Genomic DNA, 19,644 nt, shown 5'->3' on the forward strand with positions numbered 1-19,644 from the left:
GGTAGGGATCGGGTGGTGCAGGGACAGGACGAGGGTAATGGTTTCAAGCTGAAAGAGGGGAGATTTAGATGAGATATTAGGAAGAAATGTTTTCCTGTGATGGTGGTCAGGCAGTGGCCCAGGTTGCCCAGAGAAGCTGTGGATGCCCCATCCCTGGAGGGGTTCAAGGCCAGGCTGGATGAGGCTTTGGGCAACCTGGGCTAGTGGGAGGTGTCCCTGCCCATGGCAGGGGGTTGGAACGAGATGATCCAAACCTTTCTATGATTCTATGATTCTGTGATTTTTCTTGAGCTGTGCGTGATCTGAATTTCTTTGGTTTATACAGGTTGTCAGTGTTCATTGCAAAAAAAGTGTTCTCAGTGGTTGTTGCAAAAGTAATTGAACTCTTAGAAGTGAAAATTGTAAAGCCTGTAAAGTTGGGATATTATGATTACTTTTTCTTCAGTTACATTTTGTACTTGTATTATAAATGTCTTACAAAAGGTCCATTCCTAGACTCCTATTTTAAACTGTCAGTGATGCAAACTCCAGTTATCAGACACCTACAGATGTGATCATAGGTAAAAAAGCCCATTTCTCATGGCACAAATGAGCCTTTTTGATTTTACTGTGACTTCCTGTACACTAATGATCTATAAAAGCTTGTGGTTAGAATTACAAATCTTAGCCTGGATCGAAAGATTTTTGCTTTCATTTCACATGAGTATAATTAGCACTACCACAAAGGATTGCTTTTACTGTGTTCCTTTTATGTACACTTCTTTAATGACTGATACTTTTCCACTCCTGCCTTGCATCATTCTCTGGTCACTTTTATGCCTCCTGTAAGAGGAGCAGGAAAAAAAACATTAAATCAGCAGCAGTTTGATGAAATACGCAGTTAATTTTCATCATTTGCTACGTACGTTTGGACTCGCCTTTCTCATTTGTCTGGTTTTCTTGTGACGGCCTGAACATGGTTCCTTTGGACGTTATCTCAGTGTGTCAGAGGTGTGTCGTTATACCTCAGAGTAGCGGTGCCTGTTAATTCTGACGAAGGAGGTGTGTGCCATTTGATAGATTGAGAAGAGTCTGGTTTGCCACTTGGTGTTCTCCAACTCGAAAACCTTCTTCAGAGTTCTGAAAAGATCAGGCTTCTGTTTAAAATCACAGTTAAGGTGGTTAAAAGGTAGGTCCATTGAGTGCCCTCCCATCCTTTTTTCCCCTTTTGGATGAATCCTGTGGCGTTTGCCAAGCTCCATGGATGGCTGGCGAGGTGCCAGAAATGCTGATCAGGTTGAACTGCTGTAATTATGGGTCATAATTACTAATTTCTAAAGGAACTATCAATTATTAAAAATCAAATTTGATGGTTCAGTTCAGCATAAACATATTTAGCAAAGATTATCTCTACCAGACCCAGTGTTCTAATCAACAAGCAAAAAGGCAGATATTTAATTAGATTTTGATGAAAAATTGTGTTTAATTTCAAGTATAATCAATTATTAATTACTGTAATGAGTGACTCTGGCGGGGTTTACTAATTAACTCATTTAAAAATTATGAATAACCTTTTCATTTGTAATTATTTTCTACATCCTGTCAAGTTGCAGAGAAGAATTGTATCATCTAACCCAAAAGAAAAAAAAAAAAGAATCAGGGAGTCAAAATGTTAGTACTTTCACTAAGTTAAGCTGAGTTGTTTTGCATTCTGTTAAAAACAATCCAGTTCTTACCAGGAACTTGATAATTTTTTTAAATAACCTGGTCTGTTTGCAAAACAAATTTCAGCTTTTCCTCCAGCTTTTGTTTCTTTTCCCCTCTATTTGCATAGTTGCATTTTCTTTCCTCATTTAAGCAGGATCTTGCTCTTTTCGATGCCATGGGGACCCTTTGAGTGGTCAGGTATAAGTTAAGCAGTAGTAAGAAGGTTTAATCTATATAAGAGCTCATGAGCGTTGGGAACTTGGCTAGTTTCCGTCTGCTCTCGTTAGTTAAAACAGCCAAAGACATCATCTTTTTAATGACCATTTTCATCTTCCAAAACACACTGAGGTCAATGGAAAGGCTCCCATTTAAGTGAATGGACTTTGGATCAGGTCCCACGGCAGCAGCTTGGCATTTACTTTACTTTTTTATACACTGATTAATTAATGGAAATACTTCAGAAAAAACATCTAGGGCTTCAGAAAGCTCTTCACAGCATCAGGCACTTCACAGTCCATTTAAATATTAAAAACTACCCATCACAGGCTCTACCTACCCATACGAGTGTGTGGAGCTGGAGAGAGCAGGAGATCCACGAGGGGCTCTGCTGTTGGCGATACTTTTTGTGTGGCAGATGCTCAGGCACAACTGTGGTGGGTGACCATCTGAGGCCAGCAGAGCTGCGTGGAAACAAGAAGGCACTGGGTCATTTCTGATGTTCTTTGCTGAAGCCAGTTCATTTTTTTTAATTCCTCTGAAGCACTTACTAAATCATTTGTTTAAGGCTAAAAGGCAGAGTTTCCAATTTTTTTTATGAAAGTCCTTATGGTATTTAATAGTCTGAGGTTCATTTATCTTGCTGGACTTTTCCAAAGAAGAGGAGAGGAGGCATAAATAGAAGTCCGTGGCAGGCGAACGGCTGGTATCATGTGTCAACACTGCGATCAAGCTGAAGGTTTTACAGGGCTGAGTCACTGGTCTGGAGTGATAATGACAAACAAAATATAACAAGGTGTATTAAGCACCAGAAGCTGGTTTTCATTTGAATTAACCATCTTTTGATTGACTTGTTGCCACCTTTTCAAATATTCAGAGACGCACACTCAGGCAGCGGCGACAATGCACATCAAAGTTTTGCACACACACAGCTTATGCAAATCTCCTGAGCTCCACAGAAGCTTTTCTTGTGGGGTGAGAACACCAAAGAGAGGAGCAGCGGCGGATCGGGGCTGTAACATTAAAATGGCAGGAACGGCGCCGCTGGAACCACTGAAACGAAAGGACTCTTTAAGCAGATTGTAACCGACCTGCAAATTTGCTGTTCCAGGAGGTCGTGAAGAGACACAACTTTAAAATTAAATTTCCCTTTTTAGGGTTGTCCATTCAATTGGCAGCTAGGCAAGGAAAATTTTCCTGGTTTTTGCTGGGATGTGAAGGGGTCTGTACACCATGGAGCTCTGCCTTGGAGGGCTAATTTATAGCAAGATTCTTACGGCAGAGATAATACCACAAGGTATGTTGCTAGCCAGGTACTTTGCCAGCAGAATTTCTGTACCTGGTAGATGCCAGACCTGCTAGCGTAGCACTGTAAAGAATCTCTGACACTGCTGTACTGCTTGGGAGGAAGATTTCTGGGTTTAGAATTAGAAAAGACCTGTTTGATTGTCCAGATCTCCATGCCCAGCAGCTGTTTGGCTAGATCTGCGGAACAGTTTCTAAGTGAATTAGTGTTGGAGAATAGTTTCTTTCTTCTGAAACAGAAGGTATTATCCTCTGCCTGATGTAGATTCCAGACTAGATGGAAGTACAATTTGATACAGTTAGGCACTTGCAATTTTCCTATATTTAAGCATGTGCTGCGGTTGCGTTGCATGAACAGCAAGAAAGATGGGCATTTGGTTTAGATTGAAGTTAAGGATGGAAAACATGTTATAAAGCCAAAACAGTCATTCGTTTGATTGGAGTCAGAGCTCTCTCTACTTTTCAGCAATATGTTCGTTTGAACTCCGTACAGATGCAGCTTCTCTTAAAGCACAGTGTTGCTTGCTACAGGCAAAATGCTTTGACAGTAAAACTGTGCTAGGACTATGATGTGTTTATAAAGTGTCTTTCTTTTTATTGTCTAAAAATCACCCTGAAAGCTAACTTTAGCTCAGTTTGTCCGTGATTCTTTGATGCAATGTAATAAACCCAATTTGAAGCAGCTTTCCAAAGCTCTTAGCTATCTGACACGTTAGCTGTGGATGTGTGGTACACCAATTACCGTGGTGTTTACGTGCTGCTCGAGGTCGATAGGAAAAGTTGCTAATGCTTAATTATTAAACTTGAACTATATCTATTAGTCCTGCACTTATACCTTGACATTAAGGTTTTTATTCAAGTTAAAATATAAACCAATTTATTACCCTGACAACAAATTTCTTTCATTTTCTGCTTTAATATTTCTTTTCTAATCTCAGATTAAGTTCTGTTTTACTACTGCTGCCATTTGTTCTTTTGATTTACAGGGATCTTTCAATGTTTTTTTTTTTTTTCCATCTTAGATAAAATGCAGAAGTGATCGCTAAACAATCTGTTCTAGCAAAGCGTTCACATTGTGATGTCAATCTGTTGGAGCTTCCAGGTCCTTTCTTCGTTCTTTCACATCTTCACTAAATTACTTCACACAGTTCTCTGTGTAATTTTGAGTCTCATTTACTCCTTTTTACCCTTAATCTGTAAAACCAGGAGATCCAGTCTGAAAGGTTCTACAGTATTATCAGTAATATGTTTTATGTACTGTAGAAGTTTGTGAAACATAACATTTCAGGGTACTGGTTGAGAGGGACCATCATCATGACCCAGCACTGCCATTTTAATCTTTTATAGCAGAACATGAATAGATTTTTTTTTTTTTTTCTGTTAAAGCTTCCAACTGCATACAAGCATGGTTAGTGCCATTCCCTCACCAAGTCATACAGTTAAAATGACATCTCACTCTTTCACACCCAGTGACATTTGGGAAAGATCGCCTTTATTCTTCCCTTGCACATGCTCCTCTTAAACTGGAGCAGCTCCATTTACTTTAGCACTGGTTCAGATGAAGCCAGAGTCGATGGCATTGGTCCCAGTGTCAGCAACAGGAGCTGGACCAACCCTGGAAAAGCCTGCACATATTTTTATATATTCCTGATTCTGGGCATTGACCTGACTAAATGCAGAAAATACATCAAGACAGATGTTGACCCTTAAATCCAGTTTTGATTGATCTTCTTGTCTTTTTTGTTGTTGGGCTCCAAATTCTGCCCCTGTAATTTATCTTGGGAAAGCAAAGACATGAAAATAGTCTCAGTCCCATGGAGAGATGCTATCAACGTGAGCTTCTGGCTGATCATTCAAAAGTGCGTGATTTCAGATGAGTTGCATGAATCTTTTTGCATCATTTATTCCATAGCAGAGAGATGGGAAGATCACAGGGCTTTGTGTTAGCCTCAGTCACACTTCCCTCTTGTTAAGGAACAAGTGAGGGCAGCTCCTGTGTATAAAATTTACACGAGGCTGGTGTAGTAGCACTGAGCTCAGAAAAGCTGCCTGCAGGAATCTGGCACAAGAAACTTTCCCTGGTCGGATTCACAAATTAGTGAATCACTCCAATGTTTCAGCCTCAGTCAGACTCTTTCCTGACATGACTTCATCTTCCTCTCCATGTGCACGCACACACAGGTTTGTATGATACACAGATCCCCACAGCACAGCTGAGTAGAGCTACATTGAGGAACGTCATGTATACATTTTGCCCAATGTGACCAGGAAAAGGGGTTTGGTTTTTAGTGCAGTACCTGCACACAAGACAGTAATCGTCAGAGAAATGAGAAAAACACAGAATTAAAACCAAGACGAGCTATATTTAGTCTTATATTTCCTCCTCTTTTGTTGTCTTTTGTTGCAGCTTTAGCTGGATGGTGGTATGAATTGTAACTCCAATCTTGTTTTCCATCATCTGCAAAGTCAGGAAGAGCTGTTTGTGTTATGAGAGGGGTGTGTGCATCTCTTTTAGTTTGAATTTGTGTGTTTGGATAGCATCCACTGTTAGCTTTATCGTTCATAGAAAAGAAATTACAGGTGATTTAACTACAGCTTTAAAGTAAAGGTGGTAAAAGTACAAAAACCCACTTCAAAACTATTCTTGCGAAGATCAATTCACTCAGGTGGGTGTTAAAAAACTCACCATAGAATCTCCATTAAAGAACATTCACTGTTTTGACCTAAATAAGATCTGTAACCTGACATTAAAAGTGTTGGGGTAGGAGAAATATATGATGATATATACTCTATTGAAAGAGAGACACCGCCAGAAAATATTACTGGAAAAGGATAGTACATCATATAAACCTGCTAATTTTGTTAGAGTTACCCAGTGTGGGTGAACTGAGAAGTATTAAAATTTAGGAATTCCATTTGATGGCAACGTGTTCTGAACTGGGCAACGAAATTTCTGCTTTGCAAAGTGGTTAACACTTCTTCATAGTCTACGCTGATAGGAGCCTGGTCCAGTATTGTGTCTTTTAGGAACTAATTCAGGGTTTGCCGGAAGCTGGAAAAAGTAGGAAGATTCCCATAATTTTTATTTAAAACTCTTTTCTTAATTTTCACTACTAAAAGCCATAAACACTGTCAGATTGTGCAGACGGACCTCTTAGGACTTACTCCTAGGAGCTACTTACTCCACCATTTTTACATAGGCAAGTCACATACCTGCTTCAGTTCACGGGCTCCCAACTTATACGTGTAAGGATCTCGTTAGCTCTTTTGGGCTATAAAAATGACATTGGGATTTTCTTATACAGCATCTTCTTGTGCTTACTCCTTCAGTCATTTTCAGTTTCTGCTTTCCAGTTGCCAGTGTCCCATTTCATGGATGCAACTGGTGATCCATTATCCTAAGTGTACAGGCTGGCCTTTGAAAGATTTTGTTTGAACTTTAATCACATTGTGTTCGAATCATTCAAATTTAGCTGTCCTGCTCTTCTGTTAATCTCTTCTGTCCTCATCATTTGATTTGTCACTTGAGTAGTCTTTGAGTCATCTGCATGTTTAGTCATCCATGATTTTATATTTACTTATGTAAGGTTGATGTAAATGTTGGATAATTTCAGTCCATCAGTTGTTGAATTTCACGAGAAGTTTTAACATTTGATGGTTATTCACCACTGATGATGATCTTAAGGTCTTTCAGTTAGTTTTCAAGCACACATATACATTGATTTTAACACTGAAAAGTGCTTGTTTCTTTAATCGAAAGTCATACCAAATTAAATCAAGTGTTTTACTAAACTGTAATCTTGTCAAAAATGAGTAACTGTTTGTTTCTTAAGATCTATTTTTCAGAAAAGCCATATGGTTGGCCTGAGTTACCATACTTTCACGTTCTTTATTCTTCATCAGTTGAATTCTGTGTTATGTTTTCCATTATTTTGTCTGTAATAGATGTCAGGCTACCCGATCTAAGCGACTTGCATCCTCGTCTTTTCCCTTCTTAAATATTTGTACAGCATTAGCCCTGTTCTCATCTCCTGGTAGCTGGTTCAGTATTAATCAGTGAGTCAGATTCCTCTTCTGCTAGCTCATTACTGGCTACAAGTGAAATGAGCCTGCAGATTTAAAAATGTTTATCCTTGAATAGATGTAGTTTAATATAATTCTTGGTTATTAATGGACTGGAAAAAAACTTATTTCCTGTGAAATAATTGCATTATCATGGTTATTTTCAAAAACCAGAACAAAAATTCTTACTGAACACTTCAGCCTTTGCTATAACATTATTAACAATTTCCCCATCTCCATCAAGTAAATAGCTATATTGTTACTCCGTTTACTAGGTTTCAGTGCACTTTAAAAAATGCTCTATTCTTCTTTGTCTTTTTCAAGCCATATATTTATTTTCTTCATGTCCTCAGCTTCCTTTACCAGCTCTCTGCATGGTCTTAGATTTATATAGATTACTTTGTGTTTCCCTATTGTTCTGGGGTTTTATATATGACTTATTTTTATTTCTGCTTGTTGTTTAATTTTGACACTGAATAAAGAGGTCCTTTTGTCAAAGTCTGATCCTCTTTCATCATTGTGGGATCACTGGAAGAATGACCTCCATTTAGAAGCAGACCACCAGTGTGACTGGTTCTTTAACTGGTTGAAAGCAGGCTGAGGCTGGATATCCAGAGGGCTCCATCTGATCTTGGAGTTTGCATCAGTGCTCCATGAAACCACACATCAGTCACATAACATCGCAGATAGCCCTTTAGATGCCTGATCCTTTCTTCAATTTAAGAATCTTTAATACAAGGAGGGATGAGTTTAATTCCATCTGTTTTTATTCAATGCTAAGATACAGGCTCTCAGCTTTTATAAGCTTTTATCAGGTCATTTTAGTGAGTTTTTATAGTCGCTATAAGCCCCCAGAAAAGAAAATAACAGCATGCTGACACTGAAAGTGCTGGTCTTGTCTTTATGACAGTGGCACAGATGTGCTGCTATAATCTTCAATTCACAGCTGAGATTGACCTTTGCACACCAATGCTGGAAAGGCATCCGTTCCACAGATCTTAATATTTACTGGAAGGAGTTCTCCTTGAGTCTGTGTTTTTATTTTATACTAATTAGTGTGAAATAACGTCATTTAATTGCAGTTAAGTGGAGACAGAAAGAAATGTTTCCCATAATGGACTTTCTTTCAGTGTTTTTAAATGCCATAGATTTCTGTGGGTGGCTAGTCATAAGAGTAAGCTCAGTTAGGGATGTCACAGACAGTGAAAAATATTCCTCAGTTGCAGTTTAGTGTTTCTCTCCTGTGCTTTTCTAACATAAATTAGAAGATAGCTTCAAAGCCCGATTTGCAGCCGGGTCATACATTTCGATTTGATAAGTGTAGTGATGCATTCTCTAAGGTTTTTTACCTGTAGTTAAAGTTGAGCTGTGTGGTAGATATACATCTTTACAGTGTGAAGTGAAGTGTTGTTGTTAAGTATACTACCTAGGTAACTTACTAGATGACCTGTAAAATAAAGAAAAAAAAAATCCAATCCAGTTTTTCCCTCTGTGACAAGGTTTCAACACCGCTGTTTATGCTGAAACTTAAAGGTCCAAAAGGACCACTTGAGCAGTTCACTGTGAGCTATCAGAATCTGATGCTCTAATAAACAGATATTTAGAGGTTGTTGAATCTCTGTGTTTACGTGAAAAACTAATAAACTCTCCCACTGTCACCAGCTTTTCCCATCTTCCGCTTTATTTGATTTTACCATCCCTAACTTCCAAGCCTGTCCTTATTGCAGTCGGAAGCTCTTGCCTGGAAAGATGATGAGAGCAGCATATGTTAGCTGTTTTCAAATTTGGTAGCGTGTCACACAGCAGCAACATCGCACCTTGCTTGCCTGGTACAACTGTAGCATCACTTCATTATGCAGAAAGACTCTTTAAAAAGCAAAGCAGAACAAGGCAGCTCGCAGAGATAATGCCTGTGCTTACACTAAGCATTTCAAAAGAAACTCTAATTGGACTACCAGTGAAGCAGAATCCTGTTTAATTATTGCAGAAATTATAATGAAATCAAGCATCAAAAGGCTTTCCTTAGGCTTTTGGTTAAAAAAATCCCACTATTTCAGCATAATGATATTCCAAACAGTATTAATCCAAGTTTATTTGTATTAGTAAACCTTCTCCAGTCAAGCTGGATCATGGGCTACTCTGGGTTGTGAAACATGTGCATGGGACCATTCTTGACATCCAGCTGGTCCAGAACACGTGCATTTCTGTACTGTTAAACTCTTATAGAATGATAGAATCATAGAGTCATAGAATCAGTCAGGTTGGAAAAGACCTCAAGGATCATCAAGTCCAACCGTCAACCCAACACCACCCAACCCACTAACCCATGTCCATAAGCACCACATCTACACGTTTCTTGACCCCCTCCAGGGATGGTGACTCCACCACTTCCCTGGGCAGCCTGTTCCAATGCCTCATCACTCTTTCAGTGAAGAAATTTTTTCTAATATCTAGCTGAAACCTCCCCTGGTGCAACTTATGGATGGTCACACCCAACCTGTTGAGAATGCTCTCTGGTCCTTGCTAGCTGAACTGTGCACAGGAATTTGCAAGGTGTTCACTGACCAGAGACAAAATCAGAATAAGGTCCATTCTAACAAATCAGTGGTATGGACTATGAAGTTCCACTTCTTCATACTGTTAAACTCACTTCTATCAATGTAGTCTTGGAGGACAAAGAGACAAGGCAGTGTACTATTTCCTGGAGCAAAAACTTTGATAAATTAGTAATGAGATAAAATTCTCATGGCCCAAGTGATCACAAGCGAACATATCTTAAATAGATCTGTAAGAGAGTGAGTCGTGATCCCTACTGCCAATGTAGTCTTATACAAAACTTTGCAATTGGATCTACTGTTATTTTATGTTCATATTGCAGAAGGGTGGGGGTAAGGAAGAATCCTGACACTGTTTTCTCTTGGGAAGAACAAACAATAGCGTATGCTTTATCATATCCCTGATCCACTCAGAGCTGGCTGCCACAAAACTAGAAAATCCAAGTTCACGCGAGCTCAGTAGGGACCTATTTAGAGTGCAGTAGCAAAATTGTCTGCACTGAGTGTATTCCTTCCCTTTCCAACCCCCTCCTACTGTTACCAACCAGGCTGCACATATGGCATCCCTAGAAAGCAATTGAACATGCTACAATGCTGGAGTTGCCAGGGTTGAGTGGCAATTTCTGTGCCATTGTTCTGCTCAGCATTGGGCCAGTGGAAAAAAAAATAGCCGGTGATGAGGGAATTAAAGGCTATTACAGAGTACATATGCATACAGGGGCTGATCTAAAAATCACACAAGCAATCTTAATTCTGTTCTTTGCTCACTTTTGAGTGCTTGACTTGGCGAACTTTTGAGTTTCTTTAGCAGAGGTTTTTTTTTAGGTGTAATTAAGTATAAAGATGACTGTGGGTCTTTAAAGAGAACATTGTGGGTTGCACTTGCCAGCACTTGCCTTAATCTGTGTGCTGGATTTAGTTCTACGTCCAAGGGAAAAAATCATCAGGTTGTGTTAAGTTTCATTATTGAGAGAGCTTTTCACACTGATCTGAGCCATTCACTTAGATTTATAGTACCTGAAAGTACTGTGCTGGATTTTGCACATGGTCTCTGGGCAAAATAAAATAAAATTCTACTGTCATTAATTGTGCTGTGTCATCCACTTTATCAGCTTTCCCAGACTGTACATTTATATCCATTTGCTGAGTTTTTGTACAGAGGAAAAAAAAAAAAAAAAGAAGAATTTTCCCTCTGCAAATGAACTGTTAGAACAATCTTCTTGTTTTTCAAGCCTATGTAAAGAAAAATTAGACAATAAATTAAAAGATTCTTTAGCCTGCTTTAAACACACCCATGCATTTGTCATTCGAAGCAGTTAAAACAATGAGATGCTCTTGAATACATGTGCAGGCTCATTTTTTTCAGATCTCTTCAAAAAGTCACCAAGCTGGTAGGATTCTGCTTTAGAGCTCAGTTTTGCTGATGCTGATGAGCACTCTGGTCCTGATTTACAAAATGTGTGAGTTTGTACTGAATCTGAAGCACCTCCATCGTGCTCTTGAAGTCGCTAGATTTACTCAGGCTAAGTAAAGCTCAAGTTAAACCTATGCTTTGGACATCAAGGGATTCAGTGACTGTAATTTTGTTAATTTTTCTTACATCAACTAGCACAGCCCAACTGGGGCTCTGCTGCTATTAGAACGTGCACAATGACTAATAACGCTAATGCAGTTTTGAGCTGATTTTAGGATTAAATCATGAGCAGCACTCAAATAATTTACTTGTCTTTATAAGAAAATCATGTTCATGTTCAGGAGAGATGAGCAGACAGTCATCAGAGAGATCAGCTCATGCATCAGATTCTGGAACAATATTTAGACCTTAACCCTTAAACTGGGATAATCTATTTAAACTCTGATCCCACCTCTGTTATGCTCCAGTGGTAGAAGAAGATGGGTATTGTTTGTGACTTTTAAACAGCAAACTATGTTTTTTAGACTTTAAGCAACCTATTATATTAATTTGGGAAACAGGTTTTCTGACTGTCTGGTAGAGATAATAAGGCATGTGAGAGGTTGCAGATTTACCTATGTAAATTACACCCTTTTTAATTAGGGTCTCACTGTTTATATGTGCATAATGAAAAGGCATTTGTAAAATTATACTGTCCACAATAGGCCAGCCCAGAATTTTAGTAATTGCAAGGGAAGGTAGAAGGCCCTCTGGTAGGGCTTCCTGTCCTCATTTCTCTAATTGAAGTGAGTACCCCAATGGGAAAACCATTATTTCTAATATTATATACACAAATTAAAACTCCATTTAGAGGTACAGTGGGACCATCTTATAATTGACTTTGATCTTGAAGAAATATCTCTGTAATATTTATAGTAGTATGGTCTCTGCCAGAAAAGGTGTCTAGAAGGGAAAATATTATTTTACTGAGAAAGACCTGAGCATGTGTAACACCAAATTTACTAGAGCTGAGGGGGCTGAAATAAGCTGCTTCGGTGCAGTAAGCTGCCTAATAGCAGCAAAGTGTTGCTGAAGTCTGTCTTTCAGCTTCCTCTTCTACTTTCACACTGGTGTAGATGGCAAAGGAAATTATAGATTATATTTAAGCAGACAGCTCCTTGGATAAGCCACACCACCTTTATGTCTATTTTTTTCCTGTAGGTTGACACTTAAAAAAAATTCTCCTTGAAATATCTATAAAATATTTAAATATACACATTTAAAATTGCATTTTCCCTTTCCTGCAGGAAATTACAAGCATCCAGCAAGCTGCTACAGCACTGGAGGGGCCAGTGATCATCTATTAGCGGTTTGAATGGACAGGCAATCATTTGAAAGTCTTTGATCCCCGGGGTAATTAGGGAGACACTGAATAGGAAGTGCTGACTCTTTGCATTGAACAAACATTGAGTTTAACTGCTTCATTTTATAACACCTCTTTCTAGTCACTTTCAAAGAAATGTGATGCTTCAGCTGGAAGCTTTTTTTTCTTCCCTATTAAGAGCAATTGGGTACTAAATTAAAATATAAAGTGTTCCCTAAGAAGGAGCTAATACTATTTGGTAGACCATCTGCTTCTGTCTTGGAAATCTTCAATACAGCTCTTCAGTCAGGAGGGGTCAAAGAATAACTGGTTTGTGTCAAATCCAAGCAAATAAATGCATTTGCAGCCAGGATTTTAGGTGTTTGCCACAATGCTTTGTTTTCCTGAGAGGTAGTTCCCACTCTGGTAGCAAAATGTTAAGAGGTAGGAAGTTCTCCATCATTTGAATTCCTCTTTTACATATGGTGATCCTGACTGGGGGAAGGAGGAAACCTGAATTATCTCTGAAAGAACCGCTTCTGGGACTTGCATAGTTTAAGCTCTGGTTGAACGTGGAGGAATGGTCAAGCAGCAGGCAGGATCCCAGGTATTACGGGATGTATCCCATAGCACGTGTCCCTACTGAGTTGGTTGTGAAAGCACCTACCTCTTACTTTAGGACATTTGAGGTCATAAAAAAACTGCAAACACACGCAATGCAGCTATCTCTGTCTATTTTGTCATCTAAACCCTTCCTTCTAATCTCTTCACCCAGGGATGGGTGGATATGGATTCTCCAGTTCTCAGCATGAAGAACTCACAGCCCAGGCTAGCAGAGCATCTTTACCCAAGACTGTGAAGAAGGCTTGTAAATGCTTTTTCCTCATTGGAGGTGGATCACTGAGCAGTCAGGAAGGGGCAGAGATGGGGAATTTAGGGTAATGCTCACAATAGTGAGCATTACTCTAAATGTCCCTCTTTGTGCCTTTTTTTTATATTTCTAAACTATGGTCTTGTGTCAAATAAATCAACAGGCCAGGAAGGAGAGCCATGGGACCTCCCAGCCACAAGCTGAGAGTCTTGACTTAAACAACATGTAATCAAGATGCCTTTTGGGCTCTGTTCCTTTGTGACGTATTGATTTTACATGTCTATCTGCATAGCAGCCCCAATTCAGCTGAATTTTGGATTCATTCAGGCAGAGGATGATTTCAGAAGTCAGGTTTTTCATTCCTTGAGTAAGAGCGTTAAGCTAGGGAAGGAGAGTATTTACTCTTAGGAAATCATGGTTACATGGTTTTGGTTAAAAAGTAATTGCCAAACTCCATGCAAGAACTGGCCTTGCAGGAATCCCTCTCTCCCTGCCATATGTATGTGCAAATGGTGTGAATTCGTGATATTACAGACCATTGGGACCTTTAGCCAGTACCTTAGATTTCAATTCCAGACCTGAGAACCTGGTAGGTACTTGGGTATGAAATTACTCCAATACTCAAAATGCCCCTTAGATTAACACCAGCTTGGATCTGTCTGGTCCAGGACTTGATTTTACAAACAAGGGGAGTCCAGGCTTGCTGCTTTTACCCTCCTCTGACACCCGTAGAGCCACTTCAGTCCTTAACTCTTGCTGTGTTGGTGTGCCCTGCCATGCTGGGACACAGAAGCTTGTCCATCCCTGAAAGGGAACTGCGGTGGAAGTGAAAAACAAACCAGCTGGTTTCTTTTTTATATGTTTGTTTTACTGTTTCTACTCTCCTAAATCTTGCGTGCCTCTTCCTTGATTTATTGAAGATTGACAAACCAGTGATTATTTCATGCTGGAAGGTTCCTTTTCATAACATTGAATGTCACAAAAATATGATTAAATCTGTAACAGTCAATTCTTCCACTTCTACAGAAATCATATAATTTCAGTGTAGAGAGAGACAGTTATCCAGATAATTATAGTCAAGTTTATTCCTGAGACAGGAGTGAAAGCAATACATTTACTTGAGTCAAAATTAGCCCTGAGTGGTGGAATTCTGCTTTTCTGCTTTTTTTCAATTAGGAGAAAAAGCAAACCTCAGGTCTCATTTTTGAGAGTGTGTTATAATAAGTCTGCCTGTCGAACCTGAAGGTTAAAGAGGAATATGTAAGCACCACGTATCTTACGCTTGATTCCACAAAAAGAGGGGAGAGCAAAGAAACAAGCTATATAAACGTCTTTTCAACCGCTGAATGAGCTCCAGCTGTTTTTCCTATTCCAAGTCCCTTCTACTTTTTTTCTTATCTTTCCTCTGCTCTTTCCTAAGCTGTTTCTTTTTCTCCATTTCTCTTCTGTATTTTTCTCACCTTCTTCCCCTTTCTTTTTCATTTTTATTCTTGTTCATTATGGCATCAATGCCTCTCAGCTGTTCCTTCTCACATATCGTCTTTTCCCATTTTCTCCTTTGCTCCATGCCACACCAGGGGGCTTTGGAAAACCATTCTCCCAACCAGGGGGGGTCCTTTGGCGTGTGTTGGCTTTGGCTTTGCTGTCACCAGCGTGGTAAGGTGCTCACCAGTGGAGTAGTGGAGCCAAACTCTTCCCCAGATGGAGCCCAGTGTTGGTACGGCTGAGCTGAGGAGGGCGCAGTGACTGTGCGGAGAAGCCTGGCTTTTCCCAACCTTGCACGCTCCCCTGTGTTATTTATGCAAACTATTCTGACATCCTTCAAGAAATATGAATTCAAAATATGAAGCGTTCTTAGCACAAGGCAGCTGGCTAGGTTTCTCAAATGAGAAGCCCAAAAGACTTTCTGTCCTGCCTGCGTGCCATCTACCCCCTGCACGTGCTGTAAATCCAGGCTGTGCACCGTGCTCGGGGTGGTGATGATTAACTTCTTGGTTTTGTTGAGCTTCCATTCTGAGAAACTCTTTTTTGATTGTGCAGGGCAAGATCAGTAGCTAACTGTAAATAGTTGTTATTTTATTCACTCCTTAGCTTCTCTAGGAGCTTCGTTCGGGTGAGGAATCACCAGGGCAGCAGCGGTACCTGCAGGATTTAGCTCGGAGAGGACGGGCGAGAAGGCAGCAGCCTGTGAGCCACTGTGAGGATGCTTTTCACAAAACACTATCGATGCAGCTGGTGGCTTCAGCCATAGCCTTAATTTCAAGTATTGTGATTGATTGGTTTGGTTATTTATTACACATAGCTTACCGCTTTGGACAGAGCAACAAGCTCGTAAAGGGCCAGCAAGTGTGTTTTTCCATTTTTTGCTGACTGGTGTGGTTTCTGGGGGTCTCATATGCTTCAGTAAGCATGTCTTGTCTTTTCTTCTCTCTGTGATCTATCACAATCATCTGCCTCTCTCTGCTAACTCCTTCGCTCCATCAACCTGTCCCAAGAGAAGTCCATTTTGTTGACCATGTGAATTATTATCTTTGTTTGTCCTTTTTCATTCTAAATGCTATACTAGTTTCTTTGTTCTCTACTCCGCTGAGTAAGTTGTTTTTGGCGTTAGTGTTTTGCTGTGTCATGAGCAAGAGGCAATAATACAAAGATACCCAGAAGCCTGAGTCTCTTCAAAACAAACTTGGAAACAATGTTCTTCTTTATGTGGTTTAAGAGCATCACTTAACGTTGCTTATGGCCTCCACAAACCGCTTTGGAGTAGGAATAATGCAATACGGAATGAGAGAATGTGTTAAAACCTAAAGAATCATGATCCTGAATACTCGGTTCCACCAGCATGAGCTGTTTGGATGGTTAAATAACTCAACTGATCCTAAACTGTTTGTAAATTTGCTGTGCTCAAGTTAGAATCTGAGTTGAGCGATGAATGGCCACATCACACTGCGGCGGTTGAAACGCTGAACGCAGCAAAGCAATCGGACCCTGAAAGGGCTGGAGTTTGGCTTCCTTCTTTTCCCCAGCAAGAAGAAAGCCAGAGGTGACTTGGGACTGAGGATAAGGTGGTTTATTCTGCCACAGAAAATTCTGTTACCCACTCAGCAAGTTTCAGGGCACTTTTTAGTAGCACTTAGATGCAATTAAAAGGTTGTGCAAGGTGAAAATTTGATGTCAAAACATGAATATAATTGTCCAGAGGCCTCAGAAGCCTTTATATCATCTAAGTTGTTGGTGCTGAAACAGCCCAGAGAGGACACATGCACGGTTTCCCCGAAGTATTGTTTCCATTCCAAGAGAAGGCAGAGTTTTATTAGCCATGGGAAATACAACCAAAGAGCATGTCATGAGGCTTCCTAGGCAGTGAAAGCTACATGGGATTTTCCAAAAGGGAACACTTTAATGATTGTTAATTGCAGTGTGCTCTTTTAATACATGGGGAGCCTTCAATATCTGAGTATCTACTGAGCATCGTGTTGGGGAGGGAGAGGGAGAAGGACGTGGAGGCTTTTAGGAGGGCGTTTGCCCTTTGTGAGCTGCATCTTACATCTGGCTGAGCAGAGGAGAAAAATAAAGCCTGAGAAAATGTCAACAGTGGGTTCAATTGACCTGGAGATTGAGAACATCAGGAATCTCAAACTATTTTTTACAGCTTCACTTTGCTTTTAGGAACATTAACACTTCAAAGTGTATGACTGTGCCTCTCATCCATCGTTACAGGGATTTTCCCTGATCATAGTCTTTTTTTTTTCCCCACAAGAAAGAACTTTGCATCAATTTAGAAAAGAACAAGGTTTATTTGTGCTTCTCCTAAAGCCTTTAAACAACTGTTTGTAACAACAGCTTTACACATCCCATTGAGATGTAGAGACCCAAAACATCCACTGCTGCTACTAATTTACTTTTTTAACATGAGTTAGGGTGAGCAAGTAGAAGAATAAATCTTCCACCAGCTTGCCAATCAGATGCTGTTGCTATTTGGAAGATCGTTAAGATAAACACTTAATCAGGTGATTTCCTAATAACATATCTGCTACCAGAGCACGCTTCCAAAGTAAATCCAACTCTTCATTCTGGTTTCAGGAAGGCTTTTGGGGTTATAACCTACCTGCAGCAGAAATTGCACTGTTGGATGTCTGTTTGCCTTATGGGTGGGAATATTTATAGGTTTTTATTCTGTGCTTAGAAATATCAAATTGGAAACCCTGAATAGAGTACTAGCTCCAAGCTTTTGCACTCTGTTTTCTGAATCCTTTTTAAGCCACTTAGTAGTCAAAATGGTTTTGAAATAATTCTCTGTTTCTCAGATTGATGTGCTTTTGTATGCGTGATGTGCATAGATCTCATTCTTGTGGGTCATCATTGGAGACCTTCTTACAGCCTTTCAGTACTTTAAGGGGTTTTTTTTTTAAAGAAAGATAGAGATAGACATTTTAGCAGGGCCTGTAGGGACAGGACAAGGGGTAATAGGTGAGCAAGCACCTGTGTTGTGTAAAATTACAACAGTCATCCGGACTGCTTGCCGTCTAGGATCGTCTGAGTTTGGAGGAGTGAATAGTACAGTATTCATCCTGCTTTGAACTACAGACATCCATAAGGTTAAACGTGGGAACTTGCACGTGCAAGTGCAACAGCTCAGCGGTACCTGGGTGATGCTCCGGTCCATGGCGAGGTCCGGTCTGGATGGCAACCTCAGGCAGCACCCAGTACTGAGTTTAGCATGAAATGCCTGTTAGAACTTATGAACCTGTGAGCACAGAGTAAGTTAAGTGAATTAACACACAATCACATTTTAATACCCAACCAAGTGAACTGCGTCAGTCCTTTCATCTGCTGTAGTTCTCTTTTTCCTTTTTGTGAAGCAGAAATAACAGATTCCTACCTGATGAGGTTTTAGGAGGTTAATAGCTATGAAGTGCCCAGGCGCTCTGATGATGAGGGCTGTATAAACACCAAGATATTATGCAAGCGTAGCAATGCCAAATGCTTGATGCAAATTCCTTACTCTCAGCCTGATTGCCTCTCTTCCCTTGCACAGTTTCCCTGCCAAGTAAATATACTCCTTTCAGATGAAAATACTGGCCCCTCTGCCTAAAGCATCCTGCTTGAATTACCAGTTGTGTTGGTGGCATTCCTTCTTGGTATGTGTACCTGTAGAAAAATGTTTGAGCTTTGAGCGGGTCCTTGGGAGACCTTTCTTGCTCTTTGGGAATTTTAGGAGAGTATTCTCTTTCTTAATGGTTGTTAACACACCCAGACCCTGCTTACATGATAAAAGGAGAGTTTTGCTCTCATTGTGTTTTGTGATGTTGTACTAGTGCGAAGACGAGCTTATTCATGTTAGTAAATGATAGATGACCTAATTGAGACTGATGTGGAAAAAATCAGTGATTTTGCTAAATTGCCTAAACATGCTTTTTTTTGGAGAACTACTCAGATTACTTTTCAATCCTCTTGAAAAGATTGTTCCTTATGCACAGGTTGAAATAAACTAACCACCTGTCCCTGATGGTGTTTGCCAAGTTCAGATCTATCTTTGTGAATAAAATGAGAACTACAGACAAGGGAGATGTTTCTTCACTGGTTTGGTTTATGTTAAATGTCTGTGATGCTAGTGCCATTGTACAGTTCCATGGAGAAATTACAGTGTAAAATATCAAGGCGTTCCCTTAAAAAAGAAATGTCATTCCAAGTGTAGCAAATACACAGTCATTTAGCTGTGGAGAGCCTGAAGCTAAAATGGATGCTGATTGAGTATGAAATGTTTATGCTGGGGACAGAACTGATATGGGGAGCCACTTTTGCTTTATATTTTCAAGCGGCAAGTATCAGTTGTATAAGCATATGATTTTCCATACTCCTCATACGTGTGTTTGCTTTATAAGTATTCTGTCTTATTCCTTAACTTCACTTCTCTTTATGTAGTGCCTTGAAATAGATTCATGTTGTGTTGGATGACTTTGCATGCCCCAAAAACCTACAGAGAGCTATGCCCTGATATCACACAAGTCTCAATGGTGCTGCTTGTTTTCAAATCTTGAGGATGTATCTTTGATCTGAACAGAAGCTGAGTTGGACTAAGGAGTGCTTTATTGTAAACACATTTGTGATGCTGAGCACAAAGGCATGGGTGCAAGATGGATCTTAAATTGCCTTTGTTTTTATTTGGTCTTATTCAGGAAAAAACTGTCAGAGA

General features: G+C 39.9%; 1 protein-coding gene across 1 annotated transcript in view; it reads left to right on the plus strand.

The window, feature by feature from the left end:
* The window catches only part of LOC104462353 (teneurin-4-like), a gene marked incomplete at both ends in the record, with an annotated part of 39,336 nt that overhangs the window by 8,685 nt on the left and 11,007 nt on the right, over window positions 1–19,644 (plus strand). The window lies entirely within an intron of this gene.

Source organism: Pterocles gutturalis, unplaced genomic scaffold, assembly GCF_000699245.1.
Source record: "Pterocles gutturalis isolate BGI_N339 unplaced genomic scaffold, ASM69924v1 scaffold12262, whole genome shotgun sequence".
Taxonomy (NCBI): Eukaryota; Metazoa; Chordata; class Aves; order Pterocliformes; family Pteroclidae; genus Pterocles; species Pterocles gutturalis.